This window comes from Jaculus jaculus, chromosome 12 (assembly GCF_020740685.1).
Source record: "Jaculus jaculus isolate mJacJac1 chromosome 12, mJacJac1.mat.Y.cur, whole genome shotgun sequence".
Classification (NCBI taxonomy): Eukaryota; Metazoa; Chordata; class Mammalia; order Rodentia; family Dipodidae; genus Jaculus; species Jaculus jaculus.
In genome coordinates, this window is record NC_059113.1 from 56,519,651 (window position 1) to 56,531,030 (window position 11,380).

Genomic DNA, 11,380 nt, shown 5'->3' on the forward strand with positions numbered 1-11,380 from the left:
AGTCCAATCATATGTATCTAGGATCCACATAGGAGAGAGAACATGTGACGTTTGGCTTTCTGGGCCTGGGTTACCTCGTGAAGTATAATCCTTTTCAGTTCCACCCATTTTGCCTCAAATTTCATAACTTCATTTTTCTTTACCACTGAGTAGAACTCCATTGTGTAAATGTGCCACATCTTCATTATCCACTTATCAGTTGAGGGACATCTAGGCTGTCTCCATTTCCTAGCTGTAGTGAATAGAGCAGCAATAAACATATTGAGCAAATATCTCTAAGGTAGTGCGAGAAGTCCTTAGGATATATGCCTCACAGTGGTATAGGTGGGTCATATGGTAGATCTATTTTTAGATGTCTCAGGAACCTCCACATTGATTTCACAATGACTGGACCAGATTGCATTCCCACCAACAGTGTAGAAGGGTTCCTCTTTTTCTGCATCCTCACCAACATATGGTCATTTGTTTTCATGATGGTAGCCAATCTAACAGGAGTGAGATGGAATCTTAACTTAGTTTTAAGCAGCATTTCCCTGATGACTAGGGATGTACAACATTTTTAAAAAGTTTATATGCTATCTGTATTTCTTCTTTTGAGAACTCTCTATAGTTCCATAACCCATTTTTAATTGGTTGCTTAATTTCTTATTATTTAATTTTTTGAGTTATTTGTATATCCTAGATATTAATCCTTTGTCAGATATATAGCTGGTAAAGATTTTCTTCCATTCTGTTGGTTGCCTCTTTGCTTTATTCACAGTGTCCTTTGCTGTTAGAAAGCTTTGCAATTTATTGAGGTCCCAGAGGTTGAACTGTGGTTTTATTTCCTGAGCAATTGGGGTTATATATAGAAAGTCTTTGTAGGTTTCCCCTACTTTTTCCTCTAGCAGTTTTAGAGTTTCAGGTCTGTTATTAAGGTCTTTGATCCATTTGGACTTAATTTTTGTGCGTGGAGAGAGATAAGGATCTATTTCCATCCTTCTACAGATACATACATCTGGTTTTCACAGCACCATTTGCTGAAGAGGCTGTCTTTTCTCCAATGAGTATTTTTGGCATTTTTATCGAATATCAGGTGGCTGTAGCTACCCAGACTTACATCTGGGTCCTCTATTCTGTTCCATTGATCTATATGTCTGCTTTTGTGCAAGTACCATGCTATATTTTATATTTTATTTATTTGACAGAGAGAGAGAAAGAGAGAATGATGTACCAGGGTTCCAGCCACTGTAAACAAACTCCAGATGCATGTGTCCTCTTGTGCCTCTGGCTTATATGGGTCCTGGGGAATCAAACCTAGGTTCCTTGGCTTTGCAAACAAATGCCTTAACTGCTAAGCCATCCCCTCATCCCAGTATCGTGCTATTTTTGTTACTATGGCTCTGTAATATAGGTTAAAATCAGGTATAGTGATACCACCAGCCTTATTTTTGTTGCTCAAATTTGTTTTAGATATTCAAGGTTTTTTTGTGTTTCCAAATGAATTTTTGGATTTTTTTTCTATTTCTGTGAAGAATGCCATTGGAATTTTGATGGAGATTGCATTAAATGTATAGATTGCTTTTGGTAACGTTGCCATTTTCACAATATTGATTCTTCCAATCCAAGAACAAGAGATGTCTTTCTATTTCCTAGTGTTCTCTGCAATTTCTCACTTAAGTGATTTAGTTTTCATTGTAGAGATCCTTCACTTTCCTTGGTTAGGTTTATTCCAAGGTGCTTTCTCTCTTTCTTTCTTTCTTTAGTTTTGTTTTTCGAGGTAGGGTCTCACTCTAGCTCAGGCTGACCTGGAATTCACTATGTAGTCTCAGGGTGGCCTTGAACTCTTAGTGATCCTTCTACCTCTGCCTCCCAATTGCTGGGAGTAAAGGCCTTGCCACCACACCCAGCTATTTATTTTTTGATGCATCTATGAATGGGAGTGATTCTCTGATTTCATCCTCTGTGTGTTTGTTGTTAGCATATAGGAAAGCTACTCATTTCTGTGTGTTTGCTACATGGCTATAGGTATTTATCACTTCTAACAGTTTGCTGGTAGAGTCTTTAGGGTCCTTTATGTATAGAATCATTCATCTGCAAATAACTTTATCTCTTCCTTTCCAATTTTTATCCCTTTTATGTGTGTCTCTTGCCTTATTGCTATGGCTAAGATGTCTAGCACTATATTAAATACAAGTGGGGACAGTGGACACCCTTGTCTTGTTCCTGATTTTAGTTGAAAAGTTTCAAGTTTTTCTCCATTTAGTATTATGTTGGCTGTAGGTTTGCCATAAATAGCCTTTACTATGTTGAGATATGTTCCTTCTGTTCCCAGTCTTTGTAGGACTTTGATCATGAAAGGATGTTGGATTTTTTTTTCAAATGCTTTTTCTGCATCTAATGAGATGATCATGCGATTTTTGTCCTTCAGTCCATTTATATAATGTATTATACTTATGAATTTGCATATGTCGAACCATCCCTGCATCTCTGGGATAAAGCCTACTTGGTCAGGCTGAAAAATTGTTCTGATATATTCTTGTATTCTGTTTGCCAATATTTTGTTGAAAATATTTGCATCTATGTTCATGAGGGAGATTTGTATGTAATTTTCTTTTTTTGTTCACCTCTGTCTGGTTTTGGTATCAGAATGATGCTGGCTTCATAGAAGGAATTTGGTAGGATTCCTTCCTTTTCTATTTCATGGAAAAGTTTAAGAAGCATTGGTATAAGATCTTCCATTTACCCAGTGAAGCCATCTGGGCCTGGAATTTTTGTAGTTGGGAGAATTTTAATAACTGCTTGGATCTCCATTCTTATTATAGGTCTATTTAAGTGATTAATTTCATCTTTATTTAATTTAGGTGAGTCATATAGATCAAGGAATTCATCCATTTCTTTCAGATTTTCAAACTTAGTGGAGTATATGTTCTTAAAGTATGTCTGTATAAATTTTTTGAATTTCTCTGGCACCTGTTGTGATGGTGTCTTTTTCATCTCTAATTTTATTAATTTGTGTCTCTTCTCTCTTTCTTTTGGTCAGATTTGCTAAGGGTTTATCAATCTGATTTATCCTTTCAAAGAACTCTTTGTTTCATTGATTATTTGGATTTTTTTTGTTTTCTATTTTATTAATTTCTGCCATAATCTTTTTTAAAAAATCATTTGTTCTATTTTTTTTTCTAAATTTTTTTGCTTATTTTTATTTGAGAGTGACAGACAGAGAGAAAGAGGCAGATAGAGAGAGAGAGAGAGAATAGACATGCCAGGGCCTCCAGCCACTGCAAACGAATTCCAGATGTGTGTGCCCCCTTGTGCATCTGGCTAACATGGGTCCTGGGGAATCGAGCTTCAAACCGGGGTCCTTAGGCTTCACAGGCAAGCGCTTAACCTCTAAGCCATCTCTCCAGCCCTGCCCTAATCTTTATTATTTCTTTCTGTCTATTGATTTTGTTTGCCTTATTGTTCTTTTTGCAAGGCCTTAAGGTGAAGCATTAAGTTGTTTCCTTGCAACCTTTCTAATTTCCTTTTATTTATTTATTTGAGAGCAACAGACAGGGAAAGAAAGAGGCAGACAGAGAGAGAGAGAGAGAGAGAGAGAGAGAGAGAGAGAGAGAGAGAGCGAGAGCGAGCGAGCATGGGTGCGCCAGGGCTTCCATCTACTGCAAATGAACTCCAGATGCGTGCGCCCCCTTGTGCATCTAACGTGGGTCCTGAGGAGTCAAGCCTCGAGCTGGGGTCCTTAGGCTTCACAGGAAATCACTTAACCACTAAGCCATCTCTCCAGCCCTCTTTCTAATTTCTTAATATAGGCACGTAAAGCTGTAAATTTCCCTCTTAGGACTGCCTTCTACTAACTGCTGTCTGAGGACTGACTCTGCTCCAGATTTCAGCCAGGTCACTCCATGTTATGTACCAATAGCATATAGTGTCTTCAGAAGTAGGGTCTTACCACTAACCTTTGGTGGGTCATCAAGTACTCTGACAGAAATCTGTCTTCTTTCAGGAAATCTGGTAGGTAGGTCTCTCTGATCAATAGCTCATTGTGGGTGTTAGCCACATGCTGGTACTGGGAGTTACAGGTCAGTACCCAAGAAGAGAAGGAAGAAAAAGAAAAATAATGTAAAAGAGACAGAGAAGAGAGGGGGAGAGAGAGAGAGAGAGAGAGAGAGAGAGAGAGAGAGAGAGAGAGAGAGAGAGAGGAAGGGAGGGAGGGAGGGAATTAGGAGAAGATTAGGGTCAGTTTTCATCATACCCTCTCCAGGGCCTTGTGATTCCAGTGTTCCCTGTAAGAGCCTGATGAAGGTTCAACCATTCAGTCTGTCTTTTAGGATGTTGAATTTTATGGTAGCACTATCACTTGGGTCCAGTTTTGTGTCCCCCACCCCCAGCCTTACCCTCCCCTCTTGCCCCAGCCACCCTATTGTCCAGTCCTTGAGATGCTTATTAGGTAGGTCAGCATCTTGGGTACATTCAGGTTAGGAGCCATAGATGAGTGAGTCTATGCAATGATTATCTTTCTGTGATTGGGTGAGTTCACTGAGAATGATCTGTTCTTCAGGTTTCATTGTGTCATTTTTCCTTACTACTGTGTAGAATTCCATCATGTAGATATACCACATCTTGGTTATCCATTCATCTAATGATGGACATCTGGGTTGATTCCAGATCTTAGTGATTATGAATTGAGCAGCTATAAACATGGTTGAGCAAATCTCTCTGAACTGAGGCATGGAGCTTTTAAGGCAAATGCCCAGTAAGGGAATAGCTGGGTCTGTTGGTAACTCTATAGTCAGTCTTTTTTTTTTTTAATATTTTGTTTATTTATTTAAGAGAGAGAGGCAGATAGAGAGAATGGGTGTGCCAGAGCCTTTAGCCAGTGCAAACAAACTCCAAAAGCATGTGCCTCCTTGTACATCTGGCTAATGTGGTCCTGGGGAATCGAACCAGGGTCCTTAGGCTTGACAGACAAATGCCTTAACTGCTAAGCCATTTCACCAACCCTATAGTCAGTCTTTGTAGGAGTCTCCATATTGCTTTCCAAAGTGGTTGTATCATTTTATATTCCCACCAACGGTGGATGAGGTTTCTATTTCTAGTTCTTCACATCCTCACCAGCATTTATTTTCATTTGATTTTTTTTAATGTTTGCTATTCTTACTGGGGTAAGGTAGAATATCATAATTGTTTTAATTTGCATTTCTCTGATGATTAGAGCTGATGCAAATGTTCTTAAGTGTGTGTTTGCCATTTGTATTTCTTCTTCTGAGAACTGCTTGTCCAGTTCTTTGCCCCATTTTGTGAGTGGGTTGTTTGACGTTTTTTTTTGTTGTTGTTGTTGTTTTGTTTTGTTTTTTGAGGTAGGGTCTCACACTAGTCCAGGCTGACCTGGAATTCACTGTCGTCTCAAGGTGGCCTTGAACTCACATCGATCCTCCTACCTCTGCCTCCCGAGGGCTGGGATTAAAGGCGTGCACAACCATGTCCGGCTGTTGTTTGACTTTTTATTGTTTAGATTTCTGATTTTTGAATGCTTTGTAGATTTTAGAAACTAGGCCTCTGTTGGTTGGATAGCCAGCAAATATTTTCTCCCATTCTGTGGGTAATCTACTGGCTCTGCTTATTGTATGTTTGTCTGTGAAGAAACTTTTTTTTCAGCTTCATGAGATCCCAATGGTTGAGTGATTGTTTAAGATTCCTGCGCTACTGGGGTTTTGTTCAGGAAGTCTTTTTCCATTCCTATATCATGGAAAGTTCCTCCTAGTTTTTCTTCCAGTAGTAACTGAGTTTTCGGTCTTATATTGAGGTCTTTGATCCATTTGGACTTGATTGTTGTACATGGCAAGATATGTGGATCAAGTTTCAATTTCCTGCATTTGGTTATCCAGTTTGTCCAGCACCATTTCTTGAAGATGCTTTCTTTTTTCCAGCCTATATTGTTAAGGCCTTTGTCAAATATCAAGTAGCTGTAGTTATTTGACCCAAATGCTTGTCCTTGATTCTATTCCATTGGTCTATGCTCCTGTTGTCATGCCAGTACCATGCTGTTTTTATTATTATGGTTTTGTAATATAGCTTTAGATCAGGTATGGTGATGCCTCCAGAGGTGTTTCTTTTGCTGAGGATATGCTTGGCTATCTGAGGCCTTCTGCCTTTCCATTTGAACTTTGAAATCTTTTTTTAAATATCTCTAATGTTAGGATTTTGATTGGTATTACATTATATCTGTATATTGCCATTTTCACAATGTTAATTCTGCCTATTCAGGAGCATGGGATGTGTTTCTATTTTTTTAAAATTCATTTAGGTTTATTTTATTTGTGTGTGTGTGTGTGTATGTGTGCATGTGTGTGTGTGTGTGTGTGTGTGTGTGTGAGAGAGAGAGAGAGAGAGAGAGAGAGAGAGAGAGAGAGAATGGGTGCACCAGGGCATTCATCCACTGTAAATGAACTCCAGAAGCATGCACCACCTTCTGCATCTGGCTTATGTGGATTCTGGGGAATTGCAACTGGGTCCTTTTGCTTTGCAGGCAAGTACCTTATCAACTAAGCCATCCCTCCAGCCCAGGTCTTTCAATTTTCTCAAGTCCTCCTCAATTTCTTTTTTGAGTGCTTTTATATTTTCATTGTATAGGTCTTTTACATCCTTGGTTAATGTTATTCCAAGATATTTTACTGTTTTTGGTTGCTATTGAAAATGGGACAATGTCCCTTATTTCTTTCTGTGTATCTTTGTCATTTGCATATAGAAAGGCTACTGATTTTGTGCATTGATTTTGTATTGTGCTACTTTGCTGACGGAGTTAATCACCTTTAAGAGCTTTCAGATGGAGGCTCTTAGGTCTCTTATGTACAGAATAATGTCATCTATGAATAGAGCTAACTTAACTTCTTCCTTTCTGATTTGTATCCCTTTTATTTCTTTCTCCTGTCTTATTGCTTGAGCTAGGAATTTCAGTACTATATTGAAGAGCAGAAGTGAGAGTGGACACCCTTGTCTTGTTCCTAACCTCAATGGGAATTCCTTAAGTCTCTCTGTAGTAAGTATTATTTGGGCTTAAGGTGCTTTATATAGCCTTTATTATGTTGAAATATAAACCATCCATGCCAATTCTCTTCAGTGTTTTGATCATGAAGTGATGTTTTATTTTGTCAAAGCATTTTCTGCATCTATCAAAATGATCATGTGGTTTTTGTGTTTAAGCTTATTTATGTTGTATATTACATTGACGGATTTCCATATGTTGGACCTCCCCTGCATTCCTGGGATAAAGCCTACTTGATCGAGGTGGATAATGCTTTTGATGTGTTGTTGGATTCAGTTTTGCAAGGATTTTGTTCAGGATCTTTGTGTCTAAGTTCATCAGGGTAATAGGCCTATAGTTTTCTTTCCTTGGGCATCTCTGCCTGGTTTTGGTATTAGGGTGATACTAGCTTCATGGAAGGAGTTGGGGAGCTTTCCTTGTTCTCCTATTGTGTGGCACAGTTTGAGAAAAATTGGTTTCAGTTCTTTCATGAAGGTTTGATAGAATTCAGCTGAGAAGCCATCTGGTTCTGGACTCTTTCTTGGGGGGAGGTTTTTGATTAATATGGCTCATTTAAGAATGGAAAATCCAACCATCCATTAGATTTAACATAATTTACCCTGACATGGAAGTTGCAATTAGCACTTCTGATGCAAGCCTATATACCAAGCTTATTTGGCGGGTACTGACCTGGTGTAAACTCAGTTGCCTTTTGGGTAGCTTTGGTCTCAGTTATGCTGTGTGCCTACTTGTGACCCTCTTTGCTGTGCTATGGGCTCACATAGGCTGTCTGGGTAGTTGGGTCACTGCTCTGATCACCTGTGTGTGGTGCTGTGTAGTTGATCTCCTTTCCCCAGGTCTCTGGTGCTTGTTGGCACTTGCACTGGTGGTGGGGGAGGGGAGACTGTGGATGGTGGCTGAAGTTCTTCCACTGAGCCTTTCCTCATGAGCCATTCCATTGGTCCCTGCCATCCTCCCTTGATGTTTCTTGAGTTTGTGAGGAGGATGGTGTGGGTGGAAAAATCCCCTCACCTGGCTTTTTCTGTGGTTCAGGCCTAGGCTGGTAGCTGTGCCCATGCAGACCTGGTGCCACCACTGCGGGAGCCACTTCTGCCTGCTTCTGTGGTCGCTAGACACTCTGGGTCTCTCCTACTTCTCTGCTGTGGTTGATAATGTCTTATACACCTTCCCTTTTTAGTAGAAGAGTGTATTTTGCTGGTTTTTTTTTTTTTTTGGCTTTTTCTCCCCTAGGCTGCTTTGGCCATCTTAAGTATAAGTCCTCCAAACTTGTATATTTACTAGAGAGAGAGAAAGAAAGGAGAGAGAGTATGGAAGTGCCAGGGCACCACTTACACTGCAAACAAACTCCAGACACATGTCAGTTTGTGCATCAGGCTTTATGGGGTACTGAGAAATTCAACCTAGGTTGACAGGCTTTGCAAGCAAACACCTTTAACCACTGAGCAATCTCCCCAGCCATTATGCTTCTTTTTTTTTTATTTTTGGGTCCTGGGGAATCAAACCTGGGTCCTTTGGCTTCACAGGCAAGTGCCTTAACCATTAAGCCATTTATCCTGCCCATCTTTCTTTCCTTTTTTTTTTTTTTTTTTTTGAGGCCTCCTGGCCCCAGGAGCTGTGGGGACCAAAGAACCTTGATGCAAAGTGACCCCTTTCTGTCCAAGGGCAGTGACTTAATTCACTATGGCTGCCCTAACTGAGCACAGCCTGGATGGCTTGATGCATAGAAATTTACTGTTGAGCTGAGTATGAAGGCACGTACTTGTAATTTTAGCATTCAGGAGGCTGAGGCAGCAGGATCATGAGTTTGAAGCTATCTTAGGCTATCTAAGAGGAAAAAAAAAATCAAAAAGAGAGATGTGGAAGAGATGGCTCAGTTGGCAAAGTTTTATTGTGTGTGATGGTTTGGATATAAGATGTTCCCCATAGTCTCATGTGTTTATGATGAAGCCTCATTCTTAATTTCCAGCTGATGGAGCCTCTGGGAGGTGGAACCTTACTGGAGGAGATGTATCATTGGAGTGGACCTTGAACTCACAGCAATTCTCCCACCTCAGTCTCTAGAGTACTGGGATTATAGAGGTGAGCCAGCACACCTGGCTTACACAGACTTTTCAAGAAGTAAATCTTATGTTAAGTGCTTTTACCACAGTAGTTAAAAACAGCAGGATGCATGTGGAGTTCTTTTGCAGTGGCTAGAAGGCCTGGTGCTCCCATTCTTTCTCTTTTCTCCTCCCTTCCTCACTTCTCTCTCACTGCTTATAAATAAATACAAATATTACAATAAATAAAAATAAATTTACCGCTGAGCAGAACTCCATTGTATAAATGTGCCATATCTTCATTATCCACTCATCAGTTGAGGGACATCTAGACTGGTTCCATTTCCCAGCCGTTGTGAATTGAGCAGCAATAAACATGGTTCAGTACATACTTCTAAGGAAATGAGATGAGTCCTTAAGATATATGCCTAGGGGTGCTATAGCTGGGTCATATGGTAGATCAATTTTTAGCTGTCTTAGGAATCTCTATGCTGATTTCCACAATGGCTGAACCAGATTGCATTCCCACTGACAGTGTCGAAGGGTTCCTCTTTTTCCACATCCCCACCAGCATTTATGATCATAGGTTTTCATGATGGTAGTCAATCTGACAGGAGTGAGATGGAATTTCAATGTAGTTTTAATCTGCATTTCCCTGATGACTAGGGATGTAGAACATATTTTAAGATGCTTATATGCCATCTGTATTTCTTCTTTGAAGAACTCTCTATTTAGCTCCATAGCCCAGTTTTTAACTGGCTTGTTTGATTTCTTGTTATTAAATTTTTTGAGTTCTTTGTATATTGTAGATATTAATCCTCTATCAGATATATAGCTGGCAAAGATTTTCTCCCATTATGTAGATTGCCTCTTTGCTTTATTCACTCTGTCCTTTGCAGTACAAAATCTTTGTAGTTTCATGAGGTCCCAGTGGTTAATCTGTGGTTTTGTTGCCTGAACAATTGGGGTTATATTCAGAAAATCTTTGCCAAGACCAATATGTTGAAGGGTTTCCCCTACTTTTTCCTCTAGCAGTTTCAGAGTTTCACATCTGATGTTAAGGTCTTTAATCCATTTGGACTTGATGTTAAGGTCTTTAATCCATTTGGACTTAATTCTTGTGCTTGGAGAGAGAGAAGAATCTATTTTCATCCTTCTACAGATACATATCCAGTTTCCCTAGCACCATTTGCTGAAGATGCTGTCTTTTCTCCAATGAGCATTTTTGGCATTTTTAGCGAATATCAGGTGGCTATAGCTATCTGGGCTTACATCTGGGGGTCCTCTCTTCTATTCCATTGATGTACATGTCAGCTTTTGTGCCAGTACCATGCTGTTTTTGTTACTATGGCACTGTAGTATAGGTTAAAATCAGGTATGGTGATACCACCAGCCTTATTTTTGTTGCTCAGTATTATTTTAGATATTTGAGGTTTTTTGTGATCCCAAATGAATTTTTGAATTGTTTTTTCCATTTCCGTGAAGAATGCCATTGGAATTTTGATGGGGATAAATAAATTTAAAAAGGGGGCCATCCCGGAAGCTCGAGACAGGCTGCCAGATGTGCAGGCCAGCCAGAAGGAGGAGGAAGAGATGGACCCTCCGGATTCCACCTTGAGAGTCTTCTGTAGCCACTTCCTGAGCATGGTCAACACTGATGATGTCAACACCATCATCTTGGCCCAGTAGAACATGCTGGGCCGCTTTGAGAAGACCAACGAAATGCTGCTGAATTTCAATAACCTGTCCAGTGCACAGCTGCAACAGATAAGTGAGCGCTTCCTGCATCACACCCGCACTGTGCTGGACATGAAGCAAGACTTGGACAGCATATTCTGCAGGATCAGATATCCCAGAGGCATCCTTCTTGGAGGATGAGGACAAAGACCCCATCCCACCCAGCATCACCACCACCATTGCCACTTCAGAGAGGAGCACCGGCTCCTGTCACACCAGCCTGGACACAGTGTCACTATCCCTCAGCCCTGGCTTCGAGGACCTGTCACACATGTGGCCCAACTCCCCCACTGTCAATGGTCACAGCCAGACAGAAGATGAGGTGCTGCGGGGAGAGTAGCTCCCTCTTTATAACCCCAGAAAGGTTCAGGACAACAGTGGCTTTCCCCCAGAGGTCACTGCATCTCGCTGTCTTTGGCTTTGCTCCCCTCTGAATGCTGCAGAGCCCCTAGGAGTGTGTGTCTCTGATTCTGGCCCTTCCTCCCTCTGCAGACCCCCTCACCAGGCCAGGATACATTCGTTCTAGCCGAGTTGTGGGGCCAGGCTCAGGTCAGCTGTGATCAACACTGAAAAGTTCCCA

The 11,380-nt window shown here is 40.6% G+C and overlaps 1 pseudogene; it reads left to right on the top strand.

Annotated features, from left to right (window-relative positions):
• The first annotated feature begins 10,656 nt into the window (after positions 1-10,656).
• LOC123453789 lies at positions 10,657-11,140 on the top strand (annotated as a pseudogene).
• Positions 11,141-11,380: the final 240 nt, after the last annotated feature.